Source organism: Pinus tabuliformis, chromosome 2_1 (assembly GCF_031772625.1).
Source record: "Pinus tabuliformis cultivar Carrire ecotype Pingquan chromosome 2_1, CPIR1, whole genome shotgun sequence".
In the NCBI taxonomy this organism is placed as follows: Eukaryota; Viridiplantae; Streptophyta; class Pinopsida; order Pinales; family Pinaceae; genus Pinus; species Pinus tabuliformis.
This window is the reverse complement of record NC_142299.1, coordinates 575,360,716-575,373,735: the sequence shown is the minus strand read 5'-3', so window position 1 is coordinate 575,373,735 and position 13,020 is coordinate 575,360,716. Positions and strand designations below refer to the sequence as shown.

At 37.8% G+C, this 13,020-nt stretch overlaps 1 non-coding gene across 1 annotated transcript; it reads right to left on the bottom strand.

Annotated features, from left to right (window-relative positions):
* Positions 1-5,472: 5,472 nt before the first annotated feature.
* On the bottom strand, positions 5,473-5,575 carry LOC149201760 (U6 spliceosomal RNA). Its single transcript, XR_016254040.1, has one exon. It is a non-coding gene; the product is annotated as a U6 spliceosomal RNA (small nuclear RNA).
* Between the last annotated feature and the right edge of the window lie 7,445 nt (positions 5,576-13,020).

The following is a 13,020-nucleotide window of genomic DNA, read 5'->3' as shown; positions in this document are numbered from 1 at the left end:
TATTGGTTGGCACAAATAACTCCGAACTTGGGTCAAGACCCCCTAAGCTAACAATTGAGGAAATTTATATTAGTCACTGTCAATTATTCATTAGCCACTATACTCAAACCAAACCCATGATTTAGGGATCATGGTCTTGTCAAAAGTTAACATGAACCTGTTGTACTCCTATAGCTTTCCAAGAATATTTTCTTCAAAATTTATATCTAGATTCAATTTCTAGGTTCGCCAACGTATTATACCCATTAATAGATTTCTAGTGACTACTCACTTATCCATTTTTGTTACGTGACTAAAATTTTTGCCCTCTGTTAGCACTCTGTAAATCCCTTAAGGTTGAGGAAAGGGATCCTAGAGGTAACCACAAACCACTTGTAGGTTAAGGTCCAGCCCCCCTAACCCTGGAGAGGGCTCTCTCGCTGGATCAACTATCAATTCAAAGACTGATAGGATATGGATTTTAGACTGGTCATTAAGTTTGGAAAGTAGATGATATAAAGTTGAATGAAAATTGTTGGGAGTGAGGGCCACTAAAGTATAATATTACAAAACATTAAGGCATGCATGAGCCATCTAGATAACATAGGCAAGGTAGGAACATATTTCAAGTTGATTTTCATTTGTATTATAGTGAAGAATGAGGGAAACACATAAATATTCAGTCAAATGTAGACAGAGAATAAGGTCATGAATTTTGCTACACAACTTATAACTAAATATTTAGAAGAAACATGACAGAGCAATAAATAATTCTATCATGTATAAGATCCACAATTATCTCGAGCACATAAAGATGAATTCAGGACAATATTTTCAAAAATGGATATCAAATTAACATAAATAAAACACAAACTTGAAACCACACACCACAGGAATCTATGAAACTAGTATAAAAGTATGCTCTAAGTTTTGTTATTAAAAATGTTTACATACAAGAACTCTTCCTACTCTCAACAATTCCCCATTATTCTCTATTACATTGTATATTTGTCCATTAAATACCATTTTGACTTAGGACCATATATATTGCGTTCATCAACCTAAGTGGATCAAAAGGTGTGTTTTATCATTGTTCTAATAGAAACAACAAAAAGATATAGGAACAAATTTAAACTCAGAAAAGTATTTTAATCTTCATCTGCCTGGTCTGAACAACATCAAACTCATCAGTTTTATAGATCTTTCTATATTTCTCTCAAAAATCTCGAAGTGCCTGTCATTGTGCCAAAAAATCATGTTGATGCCTTGGTATATTTCCCTTTTTCCTTCGAAATAGGTGCAACAACTGCCGACTCATACACTTATTTCTTCACTGATACTCTCCAGCCACTTGTGCTATATTTCTTTAGATTTTCTTATTTTGGTGACCATAGGTGACTGCAAGCCAATACATCGGAGTTTTAACTAAATTAAAGTTTCCTGTGTATTGCCAATTTAAATTGTGCGGGGGTGTAAAATTTTGTGATATGCCTAGCCCTTAAAGCTTAGGTGGTATCTATATGACCGGGGCCTAAAGACTAAGGGCCAAAGACTTTTTAGGGGCTAAACCCTTTAGTTAGGAATGAGGAGTCGATTCTTTGTGAATTTGCTGCATTAGAAACCCAATATTGGAGCTATCAATCAGAGATTTTTACTCTGTAGCTGCAACAATGCCATTGCTCTGATTGTCAATATGTGACGTGGCCCAATCCACATGGAGAGGGGATAGGGGAGGGCCATTCCAGGTTTAAAATATATATCCTCTATTAAACTTTCTTCGCTTTATAAGAAACCTTTATCAACTTTTCCACCCAACCATTGGTTTTAATGCATAAAACACATATATTTTTGCCACCCACCTTGTGCCAATAACCCTTGCTTCTTTTATTTCTTTGTGATCGTGGACCAGCACTCACATCAAGCATCAACATCCCTCATCCTCTGATCACCGATTGCGATATGACATCATCCTTTTGCACGTGTCACATGGTGAGTGGTGACACATGTCACCCTTTTTGGCCTCTTATGACCCTTGAAAATGTCGAATCTTATTACCACATGTCCACCATACAACCACGTCATGATGATGTCAGCTGCCACATGGCTGAATCATAAACAATCATTGCCCGCCACATGTCCCGCTAGAGGAGAGAGAAAAGACCTCATCCTTCTCTGGGTTTGCCGAGAAATTCTTTTTTAACCTGTAATCGGCCCTCCCCGATGCTTTAACAGTAATATATCACAACATTTAAAATTTTCCACCTTTCTCCACTTTAGAAATTCACCAATTTTTTATTGTGATATGGCCTAGTTTCTGATTGGTGATTACACTGTGCACATGACCCCTCTGATTGCCGATCCACCGATATATCTGATCGACAATCATAAATCGTCAATATTTCTCTACAGTTATGATGTTCTTGAACCTCCGATCACCGATATACAATATCAACAATTGCTGATCACTTATTCGCTCTGACCTTCACTACTTGCCTCTTCAAATCTACGATATGTGGGATTCAAGACTCATACTTAGGCATTTTTCCTTTGTTTTCTGGTTTTGAAGAGTAAACTTCAACTTGCTCTAAATTTTTATCTGGAAGTCAATTTGAAGACATGGATATATCATTGGAAAGCTGCTTCTATGCACTTTATCATGAAAATACCTACAACATGATCTTAACTAGACTTCTCATGCAGAAAACCTCCCAAACCTTCAAACTTGTCTTGACCATAGGACTTCAAGAACTAAATGGTTCCTTGGACAAGTAAATCTTTAGGCTATGACACCTTAGTGATTCATAGGCTAAATTGACCATCAAATTCTCAAAATGAATAATAGGAAGGAGACACTTCAACCCTAAATGATATGACTGTAACACCCTCGACAAACTAAACATATTAAATCTCCATTTCATCATCTATAACTTCTTGCAATTTTTTCTTCCAAAATTATCACCCAATTTTAAATTATGTGTTGGCCCAAATATTATTCTCATTAATATCTTTCTATTTATCTATTTTCTCAATTCCAATACTTGGGCTGAGAGTTATGCCCTCTAGAAGATTAACCTATTAAGTGATGATTTTTCACTCCTCATATTTCCTAACTATTTATTTGCAATTTTGTAAGATTTTTGACTTCAACCCAAAGTTTTGGGTTTTGACTATTCATGAGCTAAATTCTAACTCTCAGGCACAAAGATATTCACTTGTAAAGTATGAACTCTTTTCCTCAAGTCTTTAGCTTAGTTTTGAGTCCAACCTTCATTTAATTTGTTTTTGCATTCTTCCATCTTCAAATTTCCTAAATAGGAATACCAACATCAACCATGACATCATAGTCCAAATGGTTAACATGGCCTTCCACCTCATCAAGCACATTCGTATATGTGAATATATGTGATGTCTACATGGGCTAGCCACCTCCACACTCCAATCCTTGTCACTTGGCCCTACTGTGGTCAATTACATACATGTAAGCCCCCTTCTTCTAGCCATATTGAATTGAAATTATATATCTATATATCTATATATATATAGATATAGATATATATCTCATGGGAGGACCCTGGGGGTCATTGATATATAATTTTATATATATTATGTCACCCCATGAGTGTTTGGTGAACCCTAGGGGTATTTCTCAAATATATATATATATATATTGGCCATCCTATAGGTCTTCTCCATATATGTGTGCACCCACAATAAAAAAATAAAAAATAAATGAATAAGTGTGCCATTTTGGGAAACATGTCATGTTTTTGGGTCCATCACACCTCCTCAATGCTAAGCATGAAAAATTAATGTCTTAACAAGAATTTACGTAGGTTTTTCCATGCACCCAACCTCTCCACCCATAGTTAAATAAAACATGTTACCATATGATATCTAACATAGTGTTTGATCTCATGAATAATATGTATTCCCCATCACTCGATGGTGGTTAAAACCTCTGGAAATCAATGTTTAGATTTAATATTGGAACCTCCCTCCCCCTTGCTAATATCATAGAGGTGGGGGGGCGCGTGTCAAGGCAGTCATCTATCACAATTCCTTTCACGGTTTTGTGCCCCCATATCAACGATAGACATATAATCAAGTTACATCAACAGAAAGTGGGGGGTACCCATTCTATGAACAAAGAGGGGGTCCATTATCATGGTTGTGCCCCTCTCATAACCTTGCCTCTTCTGATGTGGTCACCACCTTAGCTTCTTAGCCCCCTTTCAACAATTTGCCTCCACACTTTTGTGGTTTGCCTTCGTGAAATTGTGGCCTTCCCCTATGCCACGGTGGCCCTATCTCCTCCACTTGGGCTTACTTCCATGGTGTTATTACTTGGCCACCACCACAATCTTGATGTTGTCATTGATAATTCCAAACGGATCCATTCTAATGCCAAAAAAGTCTGGATAAGCTCTTTGAGTTGTCTCAAGAAAAATATCTTCATTGAGCCCCCATGAATCTATTCTTCGACCTTTGCCATCGTTCAACACATTTCTCCCACCCATAACCTAGAATGAAAATTTCAATATAAATGCACCATTCAATAGGTGATCTCTCGCATTACATGTTCCCACTTCATCATCCTTCTTATCCTCTCCTCTAAAATCAAATTTGTTCATGTGTTTCTTATCGACTGAGTTTATCCATCACTAATATTAGAAGATAAGGAAAAGGACATCATCACAAAACATTGATGGATGCCCAATATTGGCATCTTGATAAAAAAATGCAAATAATTATATGGAGAAAGTTGTATGTCATTTCGATGTATCATAGGGCCTAGGCATGTAGGAAAGATTGTTCCAAAGGATACGAGGCTCGGTGGCAAGACTTTGTCCCATTATTAGCACAAATAAATTGGAAAGGATTTGTTCTAGTGCATGTAAATCATACAAACAAAAACACATATGATTTCCTAAAACCTCTGCTGAGCAAATGTTGAGCATGCAATATTTGAAGGACCTCAACACGCATATCTAGGCCTTTGAATTTTTATTTTTGACATTGATTAATGAGAATTTGGAATAACCTATGGTGACTTCCAAAGGTATATCATGGTAGGGAACATTCCTTAATCTCAAGAACCCAATAATAATTTTGTCACCTCCTTTGCTATTGGTTGCCTTTAGATATTATCTATCTCAATAGAAGATGTTGGTTTCCGCAGCACTAGACTTGTCATCTAGAGACATAATGATTTTGGATGATTTAACTTCTATAGAGGGCATGCATTTTGAAGGTGGTGAATGGATTAGCATTTTTCACTTGTGCTCCTAAATGAAATTCCTAAATTGTACATTGGTTAACCTATCAAAGAAATGGATGAAGGAATGCTACCAAGACATTTTTTTAAAAAGTGGTGCAACCTTGGACCACTTATCATTTTCATTTTCAAATTCCAAGATACCATGCACCTCTATCTATTCTAACACTGAGGGCGAGGACCCACACACACTAATGAGAATGACCCTATATCGTCTAAAAATTTTGGACCATTTCTTGATTTGTGTGCGTCATCCTTGCGTAGGGGCCATGCTAATCTTCTCTATATTGTTCCAATTTTATCAAATGTCTCCGAAGAGACAAAATTCTAATAACACATTGCTCCGAAAATACTAAATTCTATAGCAATCAGTCACATCTAATGTAATACCCTTGCCACCACTTATTCTAATTCTTCTGGTGTTGCTTCACCTACATTTTGCAACACTTTTCATAACATTGTTTAACAAATAACATTTCCATATCCTAATTTTGAAATCCATGGAGGGATAAAATCCATATTTTTGTCTCATCATTTATCCATTTATGTGGATGTACATCAATAATTTCACTTACTTTCAACTAATTTCCATAACTTCTTCCCTGAATAACTTAAATATCGTGATCACCATCAATATCAAAGTTGATGTTTAGATCCACACATAAAAATTTTGCACCATGACCCACATTTAATACTCATTCCTTAGTACTATCCATTTGATATAACATAAAATATGCCACCCTCGTTCATGGGCTTAGATATTGATTTCATAATAGTCTCTTTAATAATTCGATTCCCTTACTCAGGTATCAATGATCATGTCCTTTCCATGCCCATTCCCATTATTCTCTACATTGAGCATTGAAAACCTCTACTTTCATCAAATGAGCTATAACATCAAACCAAATTTGGCTGATCATGATCACCAACAATATCAAAGTTGATATTTAGATCTACTCATGAAACTTTTGCACCATGAACTACATTGAATACTCATTCATAGGACTATACATTTGATATAACGTAAAATATGCCACCCTCCTTCATGGGCTTAGCTATTGATTTCATAATATTCACTTTAATAATTTGATTCCCTTACTCATGCATCAATGATCGTATCCTTTCCACACCCATTCAAATTATTCTATACATTGAGCATCATCAAATAAGCTATAACATTATACCAAATTTGGTTGAAGCTAAACTGATTCATCATATATTGATAATGCACCAACATAGTCATAGAACCCAACATCATATATGTATCAGTCATGGCTAAGTAAATCCAGTCGAAATAATGGGAACCATTTGTGTAAAGGACCCATTTAACTCACTCTTCTGGTATGGTTTTCATAACTTGTTTTTTTGTTCATTTTTTCAGAGTTTGACAAGTTTGGAGCATTCATCGAAAAGGCTAAGTGGAGAATGGCGAGGGTTTGCGCGAGGAAATCTGTGGCCGAGCTCAACGAGAGTGCAGGCACGCTCCAAATGGGTAGCCGGGGACTAAGAAAACGCAGTCATGGACAGGGGAAATCCTCAAGTTTTATGCATGTCAGTTTCCAGACCAGCATTTCTTAAACGCAGATCAAGACATGCAGGGTTTCAGGCGAGCATTTTCGAGGACTGATTGGGTCCTTCTCCCTTTGATCTGAGACTTGATGCATAGACCCAGTTTAAGTTTCACCCTTTCAGACTTTCGTTTGCCGGATCGACCCCTATACTGGTCGGATCTAGGGACCCTTATTGGAAGGGATAGGGATACTGAAATAACAGTTAATACAAATGAACAGGACTGGCATACCATAGCAATCGTTGCCGCTGGCTCGCAGATGGATCTCCGGTTCCTAAACAGCGCCATCAACCTGACGATGTTTCAGAAGGGGCTACAGGATAGTTTTGGGATACGAACAGTACTAAAGTGGGGATCAGGGAACATTCCCACAGATCCCTTTTCAAGAACAAAGGATCTGAGTAAGGCAAGTGAGATCCAAAGCTACAGTCAGGAAATAAATTTTTTCAGCAGATCGGATAAGGTTTTGGAAGGCTCAGATTTGACAAGAATAGAGCCATCCCAAACTGACAGACCCGGTGGGAAAATCTTTGTAAAGACGCCAAAAGGGAACACAATAGTGATCTGGTCTTTTGACAGTGACAGGGTTTCAGACTTGCAGAACAAAATTGCCGAACAGTCTGGCTACCCGGATGAGGAACAACACCTTTTATATGAGGGCAGATCGTTGCAGGAATGCAGAACCATGCAAGAATACAACATCAAGGCAGGCTCTACAATCATTCTCAATATGAGGTTACGAGGGGGAGCTGAAAGCGCTGGAACTAGCTCGCAAAGAAGAGGGTCTTTTAAGGAAGCAGTGAAGGGTAAGGGGAAAGATTCTACAGCTGTCACTGAACCCCCAGGGCAGTATATTGTAGATCAAATGCCGGAGAGCCCCTCTATCTCTATTGATATACCAGAGGTAAATATCATATTCTCAGATTTACAAAAAAATGCAGTTATTTGTAGATTCAATGGTTTCTGGCCTAGAACTGATGCATTGTACCAATGGATCCACATGGTTTGGACAAAAAATTACCAAATCTACCTATACCCTAAGGGGTTCTTCATAGTATGTTTTCACACAGAAGAAGAAAAGGAAATAGTTCTCAATCAAGGGCCATAGTTCTGGGGTAGTGCTGGACTTTTTATTACTCCATGGTTTCCTGAGTTTGATGCCAACACCATGGTGGTATCAAGGATGCCAGTATGGGTTAGGTTGCATAACCTTCCTTTACATTTCTGGCACTCAAAGGCTTTAACAGCTATTGGAAATACCCTGGGGAGAATGCTAAAGATAGACGGAGAGAGACATATAAAAGGAATTTTTACCTTTGCCAGAATATGTGTCGAGGTAGATCTCAGCCGAGGACTACCTGAAAGCATAATACTGAACTTCAATAATACATAGTGGAAACAACCTTTGGACTATGAGAATACAGCTTTCAGATGCCGGGGATGTCAACAAACAGGTCATTTGTACAATGCATGCCCAAGCCACAACAAGAGCAAGCCACAACAAAGGAAGCCGAAAGGATGGCAGAACATAGATGCTGCTTTAAAGAAGGGAGATATAGCAAAGAAGGAAGAGCAAAATACAGCAAAGGATAAAGATCAAGAAAATAAGGAAAAAGAGATTAATGAAGAAAAGGAAGAAGATCTCCAGCTGGAAATAAGTGGTAATAAACGAAGTCACAGTCCTGAAGGATCAGATTCAGATAAGGAACAACAAATGAACATAGTGGATAACCAGCTCGCCATTATTGCCTCCATGCACAACACTGATGGTTGGCGAAAAGTGGAGAAAAAGAAGGGCAGGAAGACTTAGGTCAGCTGGTTTTTGTGGACTGCTCTTCGAATAACTGGAGAGCCTCTTTCTTTTTAATGCTTGTAGGCAGGTTTGTATCCTGCGGGCTGTATGATCCATTTTTCATACAGTCAAATTGAATGCTTAACGCATATACTTGTAACTTTTTATTTTTATTAATAAAAAGTTCGATTTTTTTCTTTGGAAAAAAAAACTCACTCTTCTTAAGCATATACCATTAATGTCTTGCACACAAATTCAACCCTGTGAATTGGAATTTAGAAATTATAGCTCGAATTTTCCCCTCTTTAATATTGAGTTTATCTTTTCATGGCCACCTATGTAGTGAAATATTTCCATTAGCACCACTATTTATTTTGTAAAATAGTTGGTGGACAATCAGTAACATATTAGAATTTTCCTCGTTCTATCCCAACTCTAGCCCAATCAAACCGAATGTTGTCAACTAAGCTCTAATACTACTTTGTAATGTCCCCGGACACAAGCCAGGAAACACTATGTAACTACAACCTAAATTCCATCAATTAATTTACCAATATTCCTACTGAAGCACATAACGTTGGCTTCTATTTATTAAAACCTAGCTCACTACTTGAGCCCCTATAATTTTGTATGTACCTTGCTATAATTTCAGGGATTAACCTTATCTTAAATTTACAAAGAATGTTTATAGTTAACGAACAATTAACATAGGGCTTCAAACATTAACTTTTACACAGTAATTATGGTTACCCTAGCTTTTGTGCAGTAATTAGGGTTTCCATATGTAATCATGTAAAACATATCACAACAAAGTACATATTCGTAAAATTATTAACAATAATTGGAACAAATTATTTAATTCAATAGGTATTTAAGGTAAACAAATAATAGCATATTAGAATTATGTATAACATATCACATAAGCCTAATTCCAAACCCTAAAATGGTTTACAACAAAGCAATGTATAATTATAAAATATGGTAGATACAATATACAACAAAAAATCAAATAATCACATACATTTAGACATCAAAACCCAAAACCAACGTTTCAACATAAGTCCATTAATTCACATGACACATAAAATAGAACACTTATTTGTATAAAATATCAACTAGTTCTAGGCTCTCCATGTTCCACCCTATCATAGACTATGTGTTTCATGAATTTCAATGATGGATCACCCTTGAGCTAGGGTTGCAACTCCATAGGCTACAGTAAACCATAAACAAGTGTACCTCCATGGCAAAGGTGCCAACCCAATAATCATGTTGCTCTAGGGCTCCAAGCACCCACCAAGAAACAACTACCAAGGTGTTGACCCAACATAAATGTTAATCATGGGCTATTGAGGCACCCTCCATGCCCCACAAACTGAAACAACTCCCAGCTGACAATAGAACCCAAGCATAGGGTTCACCATATATTTTCCAAAGACAAATAATACAAAATCATAATTCTCATCATAATAACGATCATAAAAATAATTGTACCTCATCCCTTTACAAATAATATATTTATATAATTCATTAATACATGTACTCTCTTTTACATGTGGCACATAGTAGAGCCACATGGACCCTAGGTGTCCTTAACACCAACAACCATCATCAATGCCTTGGTTCTTGTTCATCGTTGAGTTGCGTAGTCTCCCATACTCCTACCATGGAATGGGCTCCTGTAACAAAACCCCTTACCCAACACCCAGAGTAGGAGGTGGTCACTATGAATACCTAATCTTCAAAGTATCATTATGAAAATGGGGTATAAATTTTTTAACTTTTTCCAACTCCATTAAACTCATAATAACCATCACCATTGCATTTATCTCATTAAGATGAATCCAATCACATAAAATTTTACCTCAATTCAACCTCCAGATTGTGATATATTGCATCTCAAAGATTAGGTCCTACCACATCATCTAACTACCATGTGGCAATCTTCCATTGGCTTGCATGGAAGTCAGATTTTGGACCAGATGGGGTTAGCCTTTCACCAGTACATAGCTATACTTTTGTATAAGCTTGACCCCCAGCTCCCAACCATTATATTTGCATGCACCATGTTTATGGTGGCCCAATCCCACATGTGCTTCCCTAGCCCCAATACAAAACATCCATGATCGCTTAACTGTCACGCAGGTCTTGAGGCGATCCCGCTTGCTTCAATGATGAAGTCGTTGCACGAGGGTCTCAATAGGGCAACATGTGCATGGGTTATAATGGAGTCACCCCCCGGGATGGCAGTAAGGGAATACCTACCATCTAAGGATTGATGACGCACATCGATCAAGGGGGGGCAAGGAGTCAAGCCCCTTTTCTCCAATCTGATATAGGCACCCCCAAAAGTTGTTTTTGGTCCTAGTGGAACCACTATCGAATCTCTGAACATGTGTCTTGTATGGTTTCTGTTTATTCCTCCCAATGCTAGAGTACCAATCATCTTGACGATTCTCCTCATGCTATTCTTATTTCACTATCTCGAAAACCTGGGATTTTTGCGGTGGGATGACCTGTCAGGTGGGGACACCTTCTCAATGTGATATCTACATCAATGCAGGCCCTACCACACACCTACCTTACATCATTCCACTCAAACTTGTCTGGCGTTTCTTAAGAGTGCACCTTGTTAATTGTCAAGGCCTCACTGTCAGGATTACATGTGTAGTGGATCACTTTGCCTCCTTCCATTGGTCTCCCACTTTGGTCTTTAATGTCTCCATAACTTGCATTGCACCACATGACTCTGCTATAGGATAAAATGCACGGTGTATGGAGAATGGAGATACCCTCAAGGGTCTTCCCAGGACCCTTGGCAGACTGTAAGATTATTTGTAGCTGTCACAAAGTTACATGCATGTCCATAAACAATAACTAACTATCAAAGCAAGACAGTTCATTACCTCAAGCCTCCATGTAGATTTGCTGGAGTGCATAAAGCGGCTAGGTGGAAGTCCCCTGAGCTAGCTCCAGATCAAGTCCTGCACATAGAAGGGACAAGCATAATCACAAAATACACCCTTGATAACTAATACATGAATATATAAAAGACATCTAGTTACGCATAACTAAGACACTCATGCTAAAAGGTATTGGACAAACAACTAAATGAATGGTAGTACCAACACCATGGAGTAGACAGTACAACTATAGTCCTATATTAATTTCAAAAGAGTGATTACAACCACCTATTGCATCAGCCTTCCCTTACCCCTCCAACTCCTCTCTCTCTCTCCCTTCTTACCAACTTCTTATGCTTAGATTTGAGACTATGCTCGATAATCAAGTAAGCTATCCTTTCAAATAATCTAACCTCAATCACAATAGCCCTAGCTTTTCTTATGTAGCAATCGAGTTAGGGTTGCCAAGTTCCTCCATGAGTCTCTTAAGGTAAAAGCAATGATGTTGCCATGCTTTTGAGCTCTTTCCCATTTTCCTCCTTCATTAGGATTAGAAATCCCACAAATAGGTCGAACTTTAGATGTTTCCTTGCTTTTTTGAGTAGATTTAGGAGGGAATATAGAGATATTTATGAGTGAATTCACTCCTTGGACCTCTAAATTCTCATTATGATCCACTAACACTATCCTGAAACCAACAAGTAGAGTTAGTAGGGTCATTAACGCTCCCTTAGGCTTAAAGAAAAGCTTTATAAAGCATGTTGTCAATGTATAGATAGCATTAGTGTGGAAAAAAGGCCTTTGATTTTGGCTATTGCTTCAACCATCATGTCTTTCTCCTCTTAGTTGATGAGGAGGTCATTTTGTTGTATAACAGATGCCCCCTAAAGTGTGAGATTAGAGGTTGCAACGATGGCCAAAATACTTTACTTAGCTGTAATTTTCCTTCTTTGAAAAAAAGAGAGAGAGGGTTGGAGCTTCGGGCGGTACAGCAAACCTGATACAACACATATATAAAACAACTAAAATCATGTCTTGAGTTGGGCATTCCCATGCTTAGTAGCTATGTTAGAGTGATTTTCTCATAAAAGAGATATAACTATACTGTCGCCGATAAGCACAATGTGGATCCAGTGTCATAATAGGATTCATTCTGATGAGCTGTCCCCAAAAAACAATATACGCAACTTGGGAGAGGAAACAAGGCTGAGTGATGCAAGCCTCTACCCAAGGTCTTGATTTATGCTTCAACGAACAACATAGATCAATACATGTGAATATATGCGTTGATGTCAAACATGAATGAAATCGTCTGATTACCAGTCAATAATGGAGATCATTAACAGATGTGAGGAAGGCCACCAATAATGGTGATCGTCTCCAAGATGCATAGTACAATCTAATGAGTGCGAAAGATGTTTTTGTTGTCGAACATCTGTAGAATCGCTTAACCAGGATCCAATAATGAGAACTCCTGATCAAACACAAGGTGACCTACCAC